Genomic DNA, 20763 nt, shown 5'->3' on the forward strand with positions numbered 1-20763 from the left:
CTGTACACAGTGACGTGTTATTGTTTGGACTATGTGTAGGATTCCAACATGAGTCACTTAACACGACGGGATACTTTGAAGTTTGTGTTTGATTCAAACTATGCAAGACCAAAATCGTTTGAATTAGAATCGTGGATTGAGGAAGCTTTGAAACGATCCTTTGATGACATTCTTGGAGTCCATTTATCGATAGTTAGCAGCACTGCCTATATAAAGTTTAAATCTGCCGAAATCTGTGAACAAATCATTGACTCTTGTAGTGGTCGTTTGAAGTTTAAGCATTGTGATGGGAATGTTGGAGAGGTTCTCGTGTCTCATGCAGGGTTTGGTGTCCGCACCGTTCGAATATTCGAACTACCTTTTGAAGTACCCGCGGAACACATCAACGCTGCTTTGGACAGCTATGGTAAGGTCATTAGCAATGTTGCCGAAAAGTGGTTGTCTTTCAAAGTCCCTGTTTTGAACGGTGTTCGTCAGGTCAAGATAGAGTTGAAGAGACACATCCCGTCATATCTCACTATTTGTGGATACAGGGCGATCGTTATGTACGACGGTCAACCTAGAACTTGTGCAGGTTGTGGTGCCACTGATCACGTTCGCGCTCAGTGTATGCAGCGACGAGTGACGCAATTACCACCTGGCGAAAGGACGGCAACTAACAGGATGTCGACACTGCCTCTCACATATGTAGCGGCAGTCCGCTCGACCACGGCCGCGGCGGTGCAACCTGACGTGGTCACAGATCCCAGGGCTTCGGACACTGATCTAGATACGCCCATGGACACTTCCAGTCTGGCCGGCATCGCTGTTCCTACTACAGAAGTACCGGTGGCCAGTAGCATCCCGGCGGTTCCGTCTTTAGACAGCCACCAAGAGGTTGCTCACTCCCAGGAAGCTCACACTGGTCGCCACGTTAACAGCAATATGGATCCCATTTCAGTTCCGAATGCACTTCCTCCTGCACAGGACTCCACTTCTTCCTCGTCGGCTGCAGCACTTCAAAGAGTCGAAACTTCTCCCAAGAAACACAAGAAAAGGAGGATCGCCCACAAAGATGCCGCCCACACCGCACCACCTTTGCGCGAAAAAGGGGCGCAAATTGCCCGTTCCTTGCCTGACGTCTCTCTTGACGACCCCACTGAACAGCCGCTGCATGAGACCCCACAGGTCTCGGACGTCTCCGTGCCCCACCCCGATGGTGACGGCCAGGTCGCTGCGAACGAGGAACAGCACCCTCGTGTGGACCTCAGGGATACCCCCGAACATCAATCTCAACATGATCAGGGCTCAATTGGCGAGGTGGCCGCTGTTCATGTGGTCAATTGGGCAGATGACACTGACGATGTAATAATGGACCAGAGCCTGTCTGTGGTAGGGCCATCTCCAGGAAATTTACCCGCATTACCGGTCGGCGACTTAAGTACGACACGACCTGCCTCAAAACACCCGACGGGGGACGATGATTACCTATCTGATACCTACTAAAGGTTATAATTTTCTGTGCTTCTGCATATCTACTTTGCTTTTTTCTCTTTCTGCCAACATTTAGCAGTTCATGCAATCCTACCAGGATTATAAGTTAGCTACAATTAACGTTAATAGAATTACTTCTGTACAGAAGCTCTCTAGCTTTCGTGATTATTTATACAGCTGCGATGCTGATATTGTGCTGTTGCAGGAGGTCGATGATAAATTTCAGCCTGACATTCCTGGCTACCAATTACTCAAAAACACCACCCCAGACAGTTCTTCAGGTACCGCTCTATTAACCAAAGTGGGCGTGGCCGTCTCCGACGTTGAACGACTCGAAAATGGCAGGGGTATGGCGTGCCTTATCAACGGCATTAGATTTGTTAATGTATATGCCCCTTCCGGGAATCAGAATAGAACGAGACGAGCTCAGTTCTTTGCCACTGACTTATTATATCTTTTGCGCCGCAGCCGGGAGGACGTGGTTATCGGAGGCGATTTTAATTGTGTTTTGAAGCCAAAGGACCAATGGCCGAACTTTAATGGATGTGCTACTCTCGGCGAAACAGTACGTCAATTAGAGCTGGAGGATACGTGGGAAATAACACACGGGGAACAACGGTGCTTCACGTACCATACTGCACAAATGGCCAGCCGCCTCGACAGGATCTACGTGGGGAAAAACCTGCGAGAGCGGGTATCTTCCTCGGAAACCTGGCCCCTGTATTTTTCCGACCATTTAGCTTACCATTGTATCATTCGTATGGCGCGCCAGCAAACTTTCCGTGGTCGGACAGGATGGAAACTTAACGTCAGTATTCTCAGGGAACAGGAGTTACGAGACCGTCTACAAGAAGCCTGGGAGATTTGTTTACGTCGACGACCAACATTCCCATCGGTAACGCAGTGGTGGTGCCGTTGTGCAAAACCTAGGCTTATTCGTTGTTTGAAGGCGTATAGTTCTGACAGGAGCCGGATGCAGAAAGAGACTTTTGAATTTTATTTTCGCTGTCTCCGTGACTTGTATTCTGAAGCACATGTCACGCAGGAACAATTTCTTCAGATTAAACGGATCAAATCAAAGTTGACGCTCCTCAAACGCAGGCAAATGGAAGGCGTTAAAATCCGTTCGCGAGATAGCGCCGGCACTTCTGACGAACAACCATCCGCCTTCCACCTAGGGACAGAGAAACGCCGCGCACGACAAAAATTGATTACCCGCTTACGAACTGAAGACGGTACCTTTGTGACGACCCAGGCTGAAATTAAGGAGTCTCTAACGGCCTACTACGAGCGACTATACAGAGCACAACCAGCCGATGATGCGGCAATCGCGGCGATGCATGCATATCTTCCGACAACGCTCGATGAGGACGACAGGCAATTGTTGATCAGTGATATCACCGCGGTGGAGATTCGGGAAGCACTGAGCAGGGCTCAGGCCAACAAATCGCCCGGCATTGATGGTCTGCCGATTGAATTTTATAAGCAGTTCTGGGACCTCCTCGAACATTGTTTTGTTTGCATCTGCAATGAACTGCGCGCCGGCCAACAGTTACCAGATGGTTTCAATGACAGCCTGATCGTTTTGGTCCCAAAAGAATACCCCCATCAGGATATTGCCAAATTCCGCCCTATCTCCCTGTTGAACTCTGACTACAAGATTGTGGCCCGCGTCATAGCAGGTAGACTTAAACATGTCCTTGCAAAAATTATACATCACAGCCAGGCAGCAGCGGTCCCGGGCCGCACGATCTTTAAATGTCTTGCCGATTACAGGGAGCTCGTTTCGTTTACTGCAATCACACGCCCGGAAGCAGCAATCTTGGCTTTAGATCAATGTCAGGCCTTTGATCGGATCCTGCATCGCTACCTCTTCCACACCATGAACCACTTAGGATTTGGTGACGGCTTTACTGCAATGGTCAGCAACATGTACACCTCGGCCACTTCTCAGATCATCGTCAATGGTCAATTCACCCGGCGGATTCCGATTCAGCGGTCAATCAGACAGGGCTGTCCCATGTCCATGTGTCTCTTCGTGATCGCAATTGAGCCACTTGTAAGGATGCTGAATTGTAACCTTCCAGGTTTAAACCTGTATTCCAGCACCCTCAAATGCATTGCGTACGCCGACGATGTGGGTGTCATTGTGCGTTCGGAACAAGACCTCACGGCCGTTAGGAATAGTATCACCGATTACGAGCGAGCCTCCGGTTCTCAGCTAAACTATGGAAAGACTTGCCTCCTGCCTATAGGCAGTGGATTTCGCACAGACGCCCCTTTGCCGTACAGAAGATGTGCGACTCTCAAACTTCTTGGTATCAAGATGAGCAGTTGCCCCCTACGAACAACGGTAGACAATTGGAAACATCTTTTGGCTATGTCTCGGGGCTGCTTACAGTATCATAAAGGCAGAGAACAGGACTTATTGCAGAGAGTTCATTTCGTTAATACCATGATTCTCTCGAAAATTTGGTATGTCGGGCAAATACTTCCTGTGGTCGACAGTGTTGCGAGGAAAATTATGTCGGCAGTAGGTTGGTACATCTGGAGGGGTGACATCTTCAAGGTGGGCATCAATGTCATCACTCTCCCACCAGACAAAGGCGGCCTCGGCCTGACGGATGTTCAAACCAAATGTAAGGCACTCTTGATCCGGCGTACACTGCAGCTCTGCCACGAATATCCTGACAGTGCGCTGAGTATGGCCATACGCACATTTCAGCCTCAGACTATGCACATCCCCATCAACCTTCGGGAAACGCATTTCAAAGCAAACCACATTAGGATGTTTCTTTTGGAAAGTAGTTATCTCCAAATGAAATCGAGAGTCCCGCTACGTGACCTTACCACTGCCAACCTCTACCGGCTACTGAACGACACAGGCAGGGTCAACCGCATGGAACTGAAGTATCCCTCTAAAGACTGGGCTCTAATCTGGAAGTCTATACATAACAAAGTGCTAGATACCGGTATTCGATCACTGTGGTATAAAGTTGTTAATGAAACTCTACCCACAGCCGAAAAACTTCATAAAATACATTTGTCAGCTACTGACAAATGTAGGGAGTGCGGCCTTGTCGACACTTTGCAACACAGATGTGTTTGTGGTGCGAACAGTCTTATTTGGGAATGGTGTAGAATGACCATGGCTTTGATCTGCCGCACGGCACGACGGCACATCTCTCTTACGTCCGTGCTCCAACCCGACGACGCGTACTACCCCACAACCAAGGCAAACACCTGGACGTGGTTGGCTGGACACACCCTATGTTACTTGCTTGGCGCCCAGGAGGGGCGTTCATACCTGGACTACAGATTATACCTCGCCACACAGGCACAACTGCTAATGCAGGATGTCAAACATAGGCAAAAGTTTGCAAATTATATCTTAGCGCTCCAAATCACGACCCTGTAAACGAATTCAGTAAGGTTTCTTCCACGGCCACGTATATATCCACCTTCTCAAATATAAATGAAAATCTCAATAAATAAATTACAAATAAAAAAAAAACAAATATGTCCAACGACAACAATGAAACAACGAAAAAGAAGAAAAGGAACAAAGTCGACATTCATGGTGTCTGCAGTAGTCACTGATTGGAATGTTCATGCTTGGTGTTTTAATTGTCTGTTTAACCTAGCCCTTCGTCTCCGTTAATTCAGCAGGAATTTGATTTACATTCTCCCAACATGGATGGTGAAGCTGACCATTCGTTGGGACGTGGTGTCCACTGGGTTTTTCGTTTATGTTTTATGTTTGCAAACTTACATGGAAGATGTATCCGTTTCACTCAACTGCGAACATTACTTGCTTCTTTATTTCTTTGACGTCGACGAGGGAAGATGAAACAGGATTTATTTCTTCATTTTTTTTTTTCTTTCCTTCTTCTTCAACTCATTCCGCGGCAACATGGATTTCATCATTTCTCTTTTCCACATTCGTATGCAGAGCGCAGTTTTTGGCGCCTGAGTCGTTCGGAGCTAAGAGAAGGCGACTTGGGAAACCACACAGCAAAAATGGAATATATCAGACTAGTCCAAGCCATCGCTTGGGGAAGCCAAAGGCATAACCAACTTTCGAGAAGACGAGCTTTGAATGACGTCGGCACCCTGCACCTCCGCATGCAGTAAAATCAAATAAACAATATTAACAGAAACAAAAAAAAAAAAAAAAAAAAAAAAAAAAAAAAAAAAAAAAAAAAATAAAACAAAAACAACAATAAAAAAGAAAAAAATTATAAAAAAAATTATTCAATATCACTTCAAACACCAAGGAATCAAAATATAACCACTATACATTTCAGAATATCCACAGTGAAATAGCATCACAAGAGTATAGCATCGAAGCTAGCCGAAGAAGGCAAAAAAGGTGAGCGAATGGATGGGCTGTATGGGGAGATGGGAGGCCCAATAAATATAATAATAAAGGAAAAAAAAAAAAAAAAAAAAAAAAAAAGTTGGTAGAGCATTAGGCTTTTAACCTAAGGGTCCAGGGTTCAAGGCCCCGTCGAGGCGGAAATTTTAACACTTTGGTAGCGATTCGTCTGGTAGCGGTGGAAACGCTACGGAAAATAATGCAGTTACGCCGTTTACTGACACCACAGTGCTTTAAACGGTAGCAGTTGCATGTGTCGGGAGAACACCGCGCTAACGGCAGTCGTGGCCGAGTGGTTAAGGCGTCTGACTCGAAATCAGATTCCCTCTGGGAGCGTAGGTTCGAATCCTACCGGCTGCGTGCGATTTTGCGTACAGAGGAGCAAACATTTTCGCACACATGTGACATGCGTGGGCGAATGCGGGTGCAAACCAGTGACGCCATTCTCAACAAGACGAAAATTTCCGTTTTAAGAATACTGAGTTTTCGCGACGACCGCTGCTTACTGTGGCTATCGGTTCACCTCACACTGACACTGACGCTGGGACTGCAGAAAGCCGTCGCTGAGATCGTGAGTTCACAGATGTGCTCGAAAGTGATGGACAGAGCGAACATTTCATTTTCTTTTTAAGAATCGCAATTTCCATCACTCGAGTGCGGCCAAAGCAGTGGTGCAGCGTTTCTTTTCTTAAGATCTCGCAGCTGCTTGGAGGTATGTCGATCGTTTTAAGACGACAGAAAACTAGCGTCAGCGGTGCGTCAGTGGGAAGTCGGTGAAGTCGCCATCGGAGCCATAAGCCAGTAATTACGACATACGAATCACTCGCGCACCGCGCAGCTGTACGATAATGCTCGTGCGTGGGCCCGCATAGCTGAGTCGGTAGAGCGCTAGGTTTTCAACCAAAGGGTCCTGGGTTCAAGTCCCTGTCTGGGCGAAAATTAATACACTTTCGTAACGGCTAATGGAAACCCTACAGAAAAGAGTGAGGCCACGCCGTTTTCTGCCATCAGATTGCTTCTAAAGATGGCGGTTTCAGTTGTCGGGAGTCGCTTCCGCCACCGGCAGTCGTGGCCGAGTGTTTAAGGCGTCTGACTTGAAATCAGATTCCCTCTGGGAGCGTAGGTTCGAGTCCTGCCGACTGCGAAAATTTTCTCGCTCTCAAAAGGCGGACGTTCAGCTGCATCCTAGCAGTTGCGTCACTACTAAACACGTGGGTCACCAGCAATGTGCAGTGCTATTTGATCCAGGGCGCAGCGTTACAGTCGCGCCCAGAAGCCGCAGCTCATCTCCGCGTCTCACAGCCGTCCACCTGGTGTTAGTACAAGTGTCGCCTCACTGGGCAGTGCAGATGTGTCCATTTTAGCTTGCAGACGATGACGTGTAGCAATTTATGAGCTAACGCAAGTCGTATGTTTTACCGTGTGTATCTGCTAGATACTGCCTCTCATACGGTGGAGAGACTCACTCCTTCTTGTGTCTCGTTCTCCGCACACGAGTTGCCCCTGGCATCGATATAGCACGGGTTTTCTAGCGTCAGCGAAGTCAATATTACACGAATCGAGTCGACATGTTTGCTTGTTACGATGACGGAAGAAGAAGAAATGTGTGTGGAACTTCACTGCATCGGCTGCTCGCCTTTCAGCGCCCCTGTGTCTTATCAGACGAAGGTGACTGTGAAATTGGCAACGAGGCAGAGGTTAACGAACACATGCAAAAGGCAACTTTCGACGTCAGCCGAAATAGCTGACAGTTCCGCTTGCGACGCCGTGCAGGTCGCACGTGTTGTGCCTTCGCTCCGCAATAGCGTGTGCAAGCCGTGACTACTTTCGTTGTTTACGTTGTTTGCTAGATTTGCTGTCTTGTGTTTCCGTCACTTCACTTCGCTTTTGGTGTTTTGTGTCGTTCTGTGTTAGCGGTCTTGACCGTTTAATAAGTGGATATGTCGTTCAGGTTGTTCCCAAGGAAATGTACTCTGTGTTTCGAATTTGACAAGTCTACGCGTCATGTTCAACCGAGTTCCATGGAAGTTCACGATTTCATAGTGGATGTCATTGGTATTACGTCTGACCAGGTTCATACTGCCTATTACGACACAGATCTCTACTGTTTCTTCGTCAAGTTGTTAAACCCTGTGTTACTGGAGAGGATTCTGTTAAAACATGGTAGCAGAGCTGAGTTCCGTCATCGTGACGCCTCGGTGAGTACTGTTCTCATATCCAATGCTGATGTAGAATATAAAAATGTCCGTGTGTACAACCTGCCGCCGGAAGTTGAAAACTGTTATTTGCGTGAGATTTTGACGAAGTATGGGGAGGTCAAGCAAATCCGTAACGAACGTTGGTCTAGTCAACATCGGTTACAGTGTTTTAGTGGCGTCCGGTCAGTCGAAATGCACGTCAAGCAAGATATCCCCTCCCATCTTATTGTTTGTGGGTATAAAGTGCATGTCACGTACAGTGGGCAACCAGGCACATGCTTTATTTGTAACGAAACTGGCCACTTGCGTACGAACTGCCCTAAACGTGTCTTTGTTCTCAAAAATACTTTGGAACAGCGTAGAAAATTGACATTGGCCGATCTTGTTAGGGAGGCACCAATCACGGACATCGAACGCCCTAGTGGTAGTGAAATATTGCCCCCGGAGCCTGGTTTGCCTGTTGCCGACTTTCCACCCTTTCCTTCAAAACCGGTTACAGATCCGCCTGCTTCCAAATCTGACGTGCAGCTGCTGAGCCACAAACGGCGACGAACGTGTGATGATGATAGTCCGGACGAGGATCTCCAGGAATTAGAACATGACGTCCCGAAAGAGATGCCGGTTACGGTTACTACCTCAAGTTTTTCTGAACCGTCGCACGCAGCTGTCGACGCTGCGGCTATTGACGTCATTCCGAGTGACGTACAGGCAGCTTTGGCATCACAACAGCCGAGCCCGCCGCCTGAAGTCGCGACGTCACCACAGGACGAATCACAACAAGCGCGTGCTCCCGATAAGCATAACGAGGAAGGCAGTATTTGTGTACAAACTGAAGGAAGTCAAAGTCCGTCTACCAACAAACACGAAGTTCGTGCTAGAGACAACAAACAACCTTGTCCACCTACTGCGTCAGATCTTTCTGCAGATCAGATGGCTGAGGCGTCACATCACGTTATGGATTGCGAAGTGACTCAGGACCCTCCCACACCTCCGTCTGCCGATGTGTTCCCTAGCAGAGCACGTAGTAGGACCAAAGTTCAACCGAACGTCAACGCAGTACGGAAGAAAAACAAACCCAACGACACACAAGTGACTGTTCGTGATCCTCCCGACAATGCAGACCATTCCGAAGTTTCTATGCCCTTGTAATGCGACCAGTGTTGTTTAGTGACCCTTTCCGTACCTCACTGTACTAATGGCACAAGCGTACAAATTCGTCTCCCTGAACATAAATAAGATTCGATCTGATCTCAAAATTGCGGCCCTACAGCAGTTTCTATACGAATCTGACGCTGATATTGTGTTGTTGCAGGAAGTTACTGTTTTGAATCTCTTCATCTCTGGTTTTAAAACCATATCAAACGTTGCTCCTGAGGAAAGTACAGGTACCGCACTTTTAATACGGGAAGGTATTCCAGTTGGGGAGATCGAGTTTTTAGATTCCGGTCGAGGAGTGGGCTGTAAAATTTTTGATGTCACCCTTGTTAACTTATATGCCCCGTCAGGCAACAGCAACAAATTCGAACGGTCACGTTTTTATAAGGAGGATGTTACGTATCTGTTGCGGGGAAGTCCTCAAAACCTGATAATAGGAGGTGACTTTAACTGTGTTCTACGTAAAAACGATCAGTCCCCTAATTTTAACTACTGTAAAGAACTGCACGAGCTCGTTAAGAATATTAAGCTGAAAGATGCTTGGGAACTGAAGTATCCTACTTTAGTTAAATTCACTTTTTTCGCCGTTACTTCATGCAGCCGTCTGGATAGAATTTATCTATCGGACTGTATCAGTGACCGACTCCTAGCGGTTGACGTAATCCCGGCTAGTTTTACCGACCATTGCGCTGTTGCGGCAACAGTTCTCTTAAATCGACAGCCTACCAAATTATTTCGTTCCCCGTGGATGTTAAACATATCGCATCTGGCGGACGCTGAATTATTTGACGTTATCAGACATGTGTGGGAAACTTGTTTGCGTTCCATCACTTTTTATCCGACTAAAGCGATGTGGTGGACCACTGTTGCCAAACCAACGCTTCGAAAAAGTCTCATTTATTATAGTGCTCAGAAAGCACGCGCCTGCAAGAAGACCTTTGAGTTTTACTACACTGTGTTGCGACAACTGTATGATTCATCCACTGCGACCAACACTAACTTTCCATCAATTCAACGTGTCAAGGCTAAGCTTGTCAGCTTGAAGCGTCAACAATTGGAAGGTCTGAAAGTTAAATCCAAACCTAAATCTGTTTTAGCCGACGAAATGACATCTATGTACCATTTATTCAAGCATTTATCACGCCGCCGCCGGGCTTTCATTGATGTTTTGGAAAGAGGTAATGGGAAATTACTCTCTACTCAAGCGGCCATTATTAGTGAAATTCACCAACATTTCCAACGACTGTATTCCAGTGAGATTGTCAATGAACCTGCTGTCAGTGCAGTGGTCAATGTTTTTGATAGGGCGATTAGTCCTGCTGACAATGTAGACTTTTTATCGGATTTCACTCCCGAGGAAGTTTTAGCCTTGATCTCCAAGTCGCCTTCCTTTAAATCGCCTGGTCCTGATGGTTTGCCCAAGGAATTTTATACCAAATTCTGGAATGTCCTTGGTGGTACTTTTACTGAAATTGTTAATGAAGTCATGAGTGGTGGTCCTCTTCCTGCCGACTTCAAAGTGGGTAGAATTGTTTTAGTCCCGAAGAGAACTGGTCACAAGCGAGTTGATAATCTCCGTCCAATCACATTATTGAACTTTGATTATAAAACGATTGCCCGAGCGATTAATAGCAGAATGACCCCCATCCTTGGGAAAGTTATTCATTCACATCAGTCCTGCCTTCCAGGGAGATCCATTATGACTCCGGTTGCAGAGTACAGAGACGTTATTTCAGTAGCGGCCGTAACCAACATCAAATGTGCTTTCCTTTTTCTTGACTTTTGCAAAGCTTTTGACCGCGTTAGTCATCACTATTTAGAACGCATCCTGCAACGAATTGGACTCGAAGAACGAGCTGTGGCAGTCATTCGGAATATGATAACCGGCATTACTGCTAGGATCACCGTTAACGGTCAGCTGACACAAGCTGTTGGTATACGACGAGGTGTACCGCAAGGCAGTCCGTTGTCGATGTCGCTCTTTGTTTTGTCGCTCGAGCCATTTCTGAAGAGATTGTGTATCACATTAACTGGCCTTTCTGTCTTAGGGAGCAATCTTACTGTGAGGGCTTACGCCGATGATGTTGCTGTTATCCTACGTCATGAGTCTGAAGTGGCCCAATTGCGGGCTGAGATTGATACTTACAGCACTGCTTCTGGGGCGAAACTCAGTGAGGGTAAATGTAAGGTTCTAAGCTTACGGGGCTTCGAATCTCTTGCTATACCGTGGGCACAGATCGTCGAACAACATGTTGCTCTGGGAATCATCATCGATAGGTGTCCCTTACGTATGGCAGCTAAAAACTGGAAACTTACTGCCAATCGAATACAGGGAGCTATAGTGGAAAACACATGGCGATCGACAAATATCCTCCAGAAGATCAGGATTTTGAATACATACATACTCTGTAAAGCTTATTATGTCGCTCAGGTGTTCCCTCTTCCCAAAATGCAAGCCCATAAGATCATGCGTTTGTCCAGCAGGTTTGTGTGGCTCGGTCATATTTTTAAGTTAACCTATACCACACTGTCTAAGTCAGTGCAAGCTGGGGGCCTGCAACTCAATGATATCCGTCGAAAGGCGACAGCACTCTATATAAAACGAACAACTGTGATACTTACCACGATGCCCCATACTATCACATCGAAGCTGTTTCGCATTGTTCGCCCTAAATGTATGAAACCGCCAATTGACATCGGGAAACTCAACTTTCAATTGCAACATGTCGGTGTTTATTACCTCGAAATTAGTTACTTAGGTGACAGTGTTTTCACAAGTCCTTGTCTCACGACAGTGTTCTTACTTGCTCAGTGGCAGAAGTACGAAGCCCCAACTACAATTGAAATGCACTACCCAAGAATCGTCTGGACGGCAGTGTGGACCAATATTACTCTAAAAATTCATTCCTCCGATGTGATTTCCGCCTGGTATAAAGTTGTCCACAATCTTGTTCCAACCAACGAAAAACTCAACCGCATTGGCTTAAGTGCTACTGACAACTGCCTCAAATGTGGATTCGTTGACACTCTGAGGCACAGGTTTACTTGCTGCGGGCATCAGTTCAACTGGCATTGGGTGCGGAAACGATTGGCGCTGCTCACACGTAGCACATAAAGTCTTTATACGACTGATATCCTCCTGTGGCCTGATACACGGTTTTACCCCAAAACGAAAAACAATACTGTTATGTGGATGCTGGGTCATTTTGTCACTTACGTCATCACTAACCACGGAGAAGACAATATTACTGCCTTTACTGCTTATATGGAAACGGCATATTGGCGAAGAAACCAGTTCCCGCACATTAAAAGGGATTTTGGAAACATGTTAAAAATACTGTTTGAGAAACAGGGAATTGGGTGATTCTAAAGTCAATCCGCCATTACTGTTAACATTTCCACGGTGAAGTTCCCAAGTACAAGCGAACACTGACTACTATTTTCGTTATCGTTTCGCCTATGGCGCTTGAAGAACCTGAAGTTTTCTTATCTTTCTTATTCCTCATTATTTGTTTTTTGCGGGAAGAGACATTTTTTTTTTCCCCTTGGTCTTGAGAGAGATTTCTATTTTTCGTTGCACTTATATTACAAAGAAGACGAGGCAATGACCTCCTTGTAATCCGGAAGAACCGGTATTCTTTTTGTGTACTGTTGTACGACGCCAGTGAATCTGGAGACTTTGATTTCTTTTGATTATAGCTGATGAAGCTCGCCAAGGACGGCATTCATGGAGAGCGCAAGGAGGGCTGTAAGGGGAGAAGGGAGGCCCTAAAAAAAAAAAAAAAAAAAAAAAAAAAAAAAAAAAAAAAAAAAAAAAAAAGTGGTTAAGGCGTCTGACTCGAAATCAGATTCACCCTGGGAGCGTAGGTTCGAATCCTACCGGCTGCGTGCGATTTTGCATTAAAACGAGCAGAAATTTTCGCACACATGTGACATGCGTGGGTGAATGCGGATCCAAACCAGTGACACCATTCTCAACAAGACGGAAATTTATGTTTAAGAATACTGTTTCGCGACGGCCGCTGTCTGTTGTGCCTATCGGTTCACCTCGCACGGACGCTAGTACTGCAGAAATCAGTCGCACGCCCACGAACGCGCCCCCGTCCTTTTGTCGCGCCGTCGCCGTGTTCGTGAGTACGCAGATGTGCTTGAAAGTGTAGGACAGAGCGAGCATTCATTTCTTTCTATGAGTCGCAATTCGATTCATTCGAGTGCGGCAAAAGCAGTGGTGCAGCGTTTCTTTTCTTAAGATCTCGCAGCTGCTTGTAAGTATGTCCATCGTTTAAGACGACACAAAACTAGCGTCAGCGGTGCGTCAGTGGGAAGTCGGTGAAGTCGCCATTGGAGCCATAAGCCAGCAGTTACGACACGCGAGTCACTCGCACGCCATGCAGCATGTACTACAACGCTCGGCTGAGGGAGCGGATAGCTCAGTCGGTAGAGCGCTAGACCTTCAACCAAAGGTCCCGTGTTCAAGCCCCCGTCCAGGCGAAAACTAATACACTGTCGTAACGGCTAATGTGCTGGCAACGAAAGCACTACAGAAACGAGTGAGGCCATGTCGCGTTCTGCCGTCAGATTGCATGTAAAGGAGCAGTTGCACTTGTCGGGACACCGCTATGCGACCGGCAGTCGTGGCCGAGTGGTTAAGGCGTCTGACTAGAAATGAGATTCCCTGTGGGAGCGTAGGTTCGAGTCCTACCGACTGCGCTTGTTTTTTGTGTCAAGAGGTGAAGAACATCTCCAACGGAACCGTGAAATGAGCGAATACATGGGAAGCCCTGCGTTCGAGACGCTTGCGAATTTTACAGTTGTCCAGTGAGCGTCGACAAAACACGTAGCTCCTCCGCTGTAGCATATGAGACGTACAAACTGCTGCAATTTGACTTTACATCGTGTGTCAGCTTTCTTCGATAGTCTGTTACGAGCCTAGCGCAATGAGTTTATAGACAGCAGTCAGACGACGTTTAAATAGTAACAGCTCCACGCAACGATTACCCAACAGTAAAGGACATGAGGCAATGTGTCAGTATACGTAGTGGGAGGGGTGCTCACGTAATGTGAGCCCGGATAGCTCAGTCGGTAGAGCATTAGGCTTTTAACTAAGGGTCCAGGGTTCAAGTCCCTGTTCGGGCGGAAATTTTAATACTTTGGTAGCCGCACGTCTAGTAGCGGTGTAAGCACTACGGAAAAGAACGCAGCTACGCCGTTTCCTGGCACTGCAGTGCTTTAAACGGTAGCAGTTGCATGTGTCGCTAGGGTCTTGCGCTACTGGCAGTCGTGGCCGAGTGGTTAAGGCGTCTGACTCGAAATCAGATTCCCCCTGGGAGCGTAGGTTCGAATCCTACCGGCTGCGTGCGATTTTGCATTAAAACGAGCAGAAATTTTCGCACACATGTGACATGCGTGGGTGAATGCGGATCCAAACCAGTGACACCATTCTCAACAAGACGGAAATTTATGTTTAAGAATACTGTTTCGCGACGGCCGCTGTCTGTTGTGCCTATCGGTTCACCTCGCACGGACGCTAGTACTGCAGAAATCAGTCGCACGCCCACGAACGCGCCCCCGTCCTTTTGTCGCGCCGTCGCCGTGTTCGTGAGTACGCAGATGTGCTTGAAAGTGTAGGACAGAGCGAGCATTCATTTCTTTCTATGAGTCGCAATTCGATTCATTCGAGTGCGGCAAAAGCAGTGGTGCAGCGTTTCTTTTCTTAAGATCTCGCAGCTGCTTGTAAGTATGTCCATCGTTTAAGACGACACAAAACTAGCGTCAGCGGTGCGTCAGTGGGAAGTCGGTGAAGTCGCCATTGGAGCCATAAGCCAGCAGTTACGACACGCGAGTCACTCGCACGCCATGCAGCATGTACTACAACGCTCGGCTGAGGGAGCGGATAGCTCAGTCGGTAGAGCGCTAGACCTTCAACCAAAGGTCCCGTGTTCAAGCCCCCGTCCAGGCGAAAACTAATACACTGTCGTAACGGCTAATGTGCTGGCAACGAAAGCACTACAGAAACGAGTGAGGCCATGTCGCGTTCTGCCGTCAGATTGCATGTAAAGGAGCAGTTGCACTTGTCGGGACACCGCTATGCGACCGGCAGTCGTGGCCGAGTGGTTAAGGCGTCTGACTAGAAATGAGATTCCCTGTGGGAGCGTAGGTTCGAGTCCTACCGACTGCGCTTGTTTTTTGTGTCAAGAGGTGAAGAACATCTCCAACGGAACCGTGAAATGAGCGAATACATGGGAAGCCCTGCGTTCGAGACGCTTGCGAATTTTACAGTTGTCCAGTGAGCGTCGACAAAACACGTAGCTCCTCCGCTGTAGCATATGAGACGTACAAACTGCTGCAATTTGACTTTACATCGTGTGTCAGCTTTCTTCGATAGTCTGTTACGAGCCTAGCGCAATGAGTTTATAGACAGCAGTCAGACGACGTTTAAATAGTAACAGCTCCACGCAACGATTACCCAACAGTAAAGGACATGAGGCAATGTGTCAGTATACGTAGTGGGAGGGGTGCTCACGTAATGTGAGCCCGGATAGCTCAGTCGGTAGAGCATTAGGCTTTTAACCTAAGGGTCCAGGGTTCAAGTCCCTGTTCGGGCGGAAATTTTAATACTTTGGTAGCCGCACGTCTAGTAGCGGTGTAAGCACTACGGAAAAGAACGCAGCTACGCCGTTTCCTGGCACTGCAGTGCTTTAAACGGTAGCAGTTGCATGTGTCGCTAGGGTCTTGCGCTACTGGCAGTCGTGGCCGAGTGGTTAAGGCGTCTGACTCGAAATCAGATTCCCCCTGGGAGCGTAGGTTCGAATCCTACCGGCTGCGTGCGATTTTGCATTAAAACGAGCAGAAATTTTCGCACACATGTGACATGCGTGGGTGAATGCGGATCCAAACCAGTGACACCATTCTCAACAAGACGGAAATTTATGTTTAAGAATACTGTTTCGCGACGGCCGCTGTCTGTTGTGCCTATCGGTTCACCTCGCACGGACGCTAGTACTGCAGAAATCAGTCGCACGCCCACGAACGCGCCCCCGTCCTTTTGTCGCGCCGTCGCCGTGTTCGTGAGTACGCAGATGTGCTTGAAAGTGTAGGACAGAGCGAGCATTCATTTCTTTCTATGAGTCGCAATTCGATTCATTCGAGTGCGGCAAAAGCAGTGGTGCAGCGTTTCTTTTCTTAAGATCTCGCAGCTGCTTGTAAGTATGTCCATCGTTTAAGACGACACAAAACTAGCGTCAGCGGTGCGTCAGTGGGAAGTCGGTGAAGTCGCCATTGGAGCCATAAGCCAGCAGTTACGACACGCGAGTCACTCGCACGCCATGCAGCATGTACTACAACGCTCGGCTGAGGGAGCGGATAGCTCAGTCGGTAGAGCGCTAGACCTTCAACCAAAGGTCCCGTGTTCAAGCCCCCGTCCAGGCGAAAACTAATACACTGTCGTAACGGCTAATGTGCTGGCAACGAAAGCACTACAGAAACGAGTGAGGCCATGTCGCGTTCTGCCGTCAGATTGCATGTAAAGGAGCAGTTGCACTTGTCGGGACACCGCTATGCGACCGGCAGTCGTGGCCGAGTGGTTAAGGCGTCTGACTAGAAATGAGATTCCCTGTGGGAGCGTAGGTTCGAGTCCTACCGACTGCGCTTGTTTTTTGTGTCAAGAGGTGAAGAACATCTCCAACGGAACCGTGAAATGAGCGAATACATGGGAAGCCCTGCGTTCGAGACGCTTGCGAATTTTACAGTTGTCCAGTGAGCGTCGACAAAACACGTAGCTCCTCCGCTGTAGCATATGAGACGTACAAACTGCTGCAATTTGACTTTACATCGTGTGTCAGCTTTCTTCGATAGTCTGTTACGAGCCTAGCGCAATGAGTTTATAGACAGCAGTCAGACGACGTTTAAATAGTAACAGCTCCACGCAACGATTACCCAACAGTAAAGGACATGAGGCAATGTGTCAGTATACGTAGTGGGAGGGGTGCTCACGTAATGTGAGCCCGGATAGCTCAGTCGGTAGAGCATTAGGCTTTTAACCTAAGGGTCCAGGGTTCAAGTCCCTGTTCGGGCGGAAATTTTAATACTTTGGTAGCCGCACGTCTAGTAGCGGTGTAAGCACTACGGAAAAGAACGCAGCTACGCCGTTTCCTGGCACTGCAGTGCTTTAAACGGTAGCAGTTGCATGTGTCGCTAGGGTCTTGCGCTACTGGCAGTCGTGGCCGAGTGGTTAAGGCGTCTGACTCGAAATCAGATTCCCCCTGGGAGCGTAGGTTCGAATCCTACCGGCTGCGTGCGATTTTGCATTAAAACGAGCAGAAATTTTCGCACACATGTGACATGCGTGGGTGAATGCGGATCCAAACCAGTGACACCATTCTCAACAAGACGGAAATTTATGTTTAAGAATACTGTTTCGCGACGGCCGCTGTCTGTTGTGCCTATCGGTTCACCTCGCACGGACGCTAGTACTGCAGAAATCAGTCGCACGCCCACGAACGCGCCCCCGTCCTTTTGTCGCGCCGTCGCCGTGTTCGTGAGTACGCAGATGTGCTTGAAAGTGTAGGACAGAGCGAGCATTCATTTCTTTCTATGAGTCGCAATTCGATTCATTCGAGTGCGGCAAAAGCAGTGGTGCAGCGTTTCTTTTCTTAAGATCTCGCAGCTGCTTGTAAGTATGTCCATCGTTTAAGACGACACAAAACTAGCGTCAGCGGTGCGTCAGTGGGAAGTCGGTGAAGTCGCCATTGGAGCCATAAGCCAGCAGTTACGACACGCGAGTCACTCGCACGCCATGCAGCATGTACTACAACGCTCGGCTGAGGGAGCGGATAGCTCAGTCGGTAGAGCGCTAGACCTTCAACCAAAGGTCCCGTGTTCAAGCCCCCGTCCAGGCGAAAACTAATACACTGTCGTAACGGCTAATGTGCTGGCAACGAAAGCACTACAGAAACGAGTGAGGCCATGTCGCGTTCTGCCGTCAGATTGCATGTAAAGGAGCAGTTGCACTTGTCGGGACACCGCTATGCGACCGGCAGTCGTGGCCGAGTGGTTAAGGCGTCTGACTAGAAATGAGATTCCCTGTGGGAGCGTAGGTTCGAGTCCTACCGACTGCGCTTGTTTTTTGTGTCAAGAGGTGAAGAACATCTCCAACGGAACCGTGAAATGAGCGAATACATGGGAAGCCCTGCGTTCGAGACGCTTGCGAATTTTACAGTTGTCCAGTGAGCGTCGACAAAACACGTAGCTCCTCCGCTGTAGCATATGAGACGTACAAACTGCTGCAATTTGACTTTACATCGTGTGTCAGCTTTCTTCGATAGTCTGTTACGAGCCTAGCGCAATGAGTTTATAGACAGCAGTCAGACGACGTTTAAATAGTAACAGCTCCACGCAACGATTACCCAACAGTAAAGGACATGAGGCAATGTGTCAGTATACGTAGTGGGAGGGGTGCTCACGTAATGTGAGCCCGGATAGCTCAGTCGGTAGAGCATTAGGCTTTTAACCTAAGGGTCCAGGGTTCAAGTCCCTGTTCGGGCGGAAATTTTAATACTTTGGTAGCCGCACGTCTAGTAGCGGTGTAAGCACTACGGAAAAGAACGCAGCTACGCCGTTTCCTGGCACTGCAGTGCTTTAAACGGTAGCAGTTGCATGTGTCGCTAGGGTCTTGCGCTACTGGCAGTCGTGGCCGAGTGGTTAAGGCGTCTGACTCGAAATCAGATTCCCCCTGGGAGCGTAGGTTCGAATCCTACCGGCTGCGTGCGATTTTGCATTAAAACGAGCAGAAATTTTCGCACACATGTGACATGCGTGGGTGAATGCGGATCCAAACCAGTGACACCATTCTCAACAAGACGGAAATTTATGTTTAAGAATACTGTTTCGCGACGGCCGCTGTCTGTTGTGCCTATCGGTTCACCTCGCACGGACGCTAGTACTGCAGAAATCAGTCGCACGCCCACGAACGCGCCCCCGTCCTTTTGTCGCGCCGTCGCCGTGTTCGTGAGTACGCAGATGTGCTTGAAAGTGTAGGACAGAGCGAGCATTCATTTCTTTCTATGAGTCGCAATTCGATTCATTCGAGTGCGGCAAAAGCAGTGGTGCAGCGTTTCTTTTCTTAAGATCTCGCAGCTGCTTGTAAGTATGTCCATCGTTTAAGACGACACAAAACTAGCGTCAGCGGTGCGTCAGTGGGAAGTCGGTGAAGTCGCCATTGGAGCCATAAGCCAGCAGTTACGACACGCGAGTCACTCGCACGCCATGCAGCATGTACTACAACGCTCGGTTGAGGGAGCGGATAGCTCAGTCGGTAGAGCGCTAGACCTTCAACCAAAGGTCCCGTGTTCAAGCCCCCGTCCAGGCGAAAACTAATACACTGTCGTAACGGCTAATGTGCTGGCAACGAAAGCACTACAGAAACGAGTGAGGCCATGTCGCGTTCTGCCGTCAGATTGCATGTAAAGGAGCAGTTGCACTTGTCGGGACACCGCTATGCGACCGGCAGTCGTGGCCGAGTGGTTAAGGCGTCTGATTAGAAATCAGATTCCCTGTGGGAGCGTAGGTTCGAGTCCTACCGACTGCGCTTGTTTTTTGTGTCAAGAGGTGAAGAACATCTCCAACGGAACCGTGAAATGAGCGAATACATGGGAAGCCCTGCGTTCGAGACGCTTGCGAATTTTACAGTTGTCCAGTGAGCGTCGACAAAACACGTAGCTCCTCCGCTGTAGCATATGAGACGTACAAACTGCTGCAATTTGACTTTACATCGTGTGTCAGCTTTCTTCGATAGTCTGTTACGAGCCTAGCGCAATGAGTTTATAGACAGCAGTCAGACGACGTTTAAATAGTAACAGCTCCACGCAACGACTACCCAACAGTAAAGGACATGAGGCAATGTGTCAGTATACGTAGTGGGAGGGGTGCTCACGTAATGTGAGCCCGGATAGCTCAGTCGGTAGAGCATTAGGCTTTTAACCTAAGGGTCCAGGGTTCAAGTCCCTGTTCGGGCGGAAATTTTAATACTTTGGTAGCCGCACGTCTAGTAGCGGTGTAAGCACTACGGAAAAGAACGCAGCTACGCCGTTTCCTGGCACTGCAGTGCTTTAAACGGTAGCAGTTGCATGTGTCGCTAGGGTCTTGCGCTACTGGCAGTCGTGGCCGAGTGGTTAAGGCGTCTGACTCGAAATCAGATTCACCCTGGGAGCGTAGGTTCGAATCCTACCGGCTGCGTGCGATTTTGCATTAAAACGAGCAGAAATTTTCGCACACATGTGACATGCGTGGGTGAATGCGGATCCAAACCAGTGACACCATTCTCAACAAGACGGAAATTTATGTTTAAGAATACTGTTTCGCGACGGCCGCTGTCTGTTGTGCCTATCGGTTCACCTCGCACGGACGCTAGTACTGCAGAAATCAGTCGCACGCCCACGAACGCGCCCCCGTCCTTTTGTCGCGCCGTCGCCGTGTTCGTGAGTACGCAGATGTGCTTGAAAGTGTAGGACAGAGCGAGCATTCATTTCTTTCTATGAGTCGCAATTCGATTCATTCGAGTGC

At 48.3% G+C, this 20763-nt stretch overlaps 16 non-coding genes across 16 annotated transcripts; all 16 read left to right on the forward strand.

Annotated features, from left to right (window-relative positions):
* The first annotated feature begins 6129 nt into the window (after positions 1–6129).
* Positions 6130–6211, forward strand: Trnas-cga (transfer RNA serine (anticodon CGA)). The gene has a single exon. It is a non-coding gene; the product is annotated as a tRNA-Ser (tRNA).
* A 702-nt stretch (positions 6212–6913) lies between these two features.
* On the forward strand, positions 6914–6995 carry Trnas-uga (transfer RNA serine (anticodon UGA)). Its single transcript has one exon. It is a non-coding gene; the product is annotated as a tRNA-Ser (tRNA).
* A 6837-nt stretch (positions 6996–13832) lies between these two features.
* Trnas-aga (transfer RNA serine (anticodon AGA)) lies at positions 13833–13914 on the forward strand. The gene has a single exon. It is a non-coding gene; the product is annotated as a tRNA-Ser (tRNA).
* Positions 13915–14478: 564 nt separating this feature from the next.
* Positions 14479–14560, forward strand: Trnas-cga (transfer RNA serine (anticodon CGA)). Its single transcript has one exon. It is a non-coding gene; the product is annotated as a tRNA-Ser (tRNA).
* Positions 14561–15300: 740 nt separating this feature from the next.
* Trnas-aga (transfer RNA serine (anticodon AGA)) lies at positions 15301–15382 on the forward strand. The gene has a single exon. It is a non-coding gene; the product is annotated as a tRNA-Ser (tRNA).
* A 354-nt stretch (positions 15383–15736) lies between these two features.
* Trnak-uuu (transfer RNA lysine (anticodon UUU)) lies at positions 15737–15809 on the forward strand. The gene has a single exon. It is a non-coding gene; the product is annotated as a tRNA-Lys (tRNA).
* A 138-nt stretch (positions 15810–15947) lies between these two features.
* Trnas-cga (transfer RNA serine (anticodon CGA)) lies at positions 15948–16029 on the forward strand. Its single transcript has one exon. It is a non-coding gene; the product is annotated as a tRNA-Ser (tRNA).
* A 740-nt stretch (positions 16030–16769) lies between these two features.
* On the forward strand, positions 16770–16851 carry Trnas-aga (transfer RNA serine (anticodon AGA)). The gene has a single exon. It is a non-coding gene; the product is annotated as a tRNA-Ser (tRNA).
* A 354-nt stretch (positions 16852–17205) lies between these two features.
* Positions 17206–17278, forward strand: Trnak-uuu (transfer RNA lysine (anticodon UUU)). Its single transcript has one exon. It is a non-coding gene; the product is annotated as a tRNA-Lys (tRNA).
* A 138-nt stretch (positions 17279–17416) lies between these two features.
* Trnas-cga (transfer RNA serine (anticodon CGA)) lies at positions 17417–17498 on the forward strand. Its single transcript has one exon. It is a non-coding gene; the product is annotated as a tRNA-Ser (tRNA).
* A 740-nt stretch (positions 17499–18238) lies between these two features.
* On the forward strand, positions 18239–18320 carry Trnas-aga (transfer RNA serine (anticodon AGA)). The gene has a single exon. It is a non-coding gene; the product is annotated as a tRNA-Ser (tRNA).
* Positions 18321–18674: 354 nt separating this feature from the next.
* Positions 18675–18747, forward strand: Trnak-uuu (transfer RNA lysine (anticodon UUU)). Its single transcript has one exon. It is a non-coding gene; the product is annotated as a tRNA-Lys (tRNA).
* Positions 18748–18885: 138 nt separating this feature from the next.
* On the forward strand, positions 18886–18967 carry Trnas-cga (transfer RNA serine (anticodon CGA)). The gene has a single exon. It is a non-coding gene; the product is annotated as a tRNA-Ser (tRNA).
* A 740-nt stretch (positions 18968–19707) lies between these two features.
* Positions 19708–19789, forward strand: Trnas-aga (transfer RNA serine (anticodon AGA)). Its single transcript has one exon. It is a non-coding gene; the product is annotated as a tRNA-Ser (tRNA).
* A 354-nt stretch (positions 19790–20143) lies between these two features.
* On the forward strand, positions 20144–20216 carry Trnak-uuu (transfer RNA lysine (anticodon UUU)). Its single transcript has one exon. It is a non-coding gene; the product is annotated as a tRNA-Lys (tRNA).
* Positions 20217–20354: 138 nt separating this feature from the next.
* Positions 20355–20436, forward strand: Trnas-cga (transfer RNA serine (anticodon CGA)). The gene has a single exon. It is a non-coding gene; the product is annotated as a tRNA-Ser (tRNA).
* The last annotated feature ends 327 nt before the right edge of the window (positions 20437–20763 follow it).

The sequence above is a fragment of the Schistocerca serialis genome, unplaced genomic scaffold, assembly GCF_023864345.2.
Source record: "Schistocerca serialis cubense isolate TAMUIC-IGC-003099 unplaced genomic scaffold, iqSchSeri2.2 HiC_scaffold_1377, whole genome shotgun sequence".
Lineage (NCBI taxonomy): Eukaryota > Metazoa > Arthropoda > Insecta > Orthoptera > Acrididae > Schistocerca > Schistocerca serialis.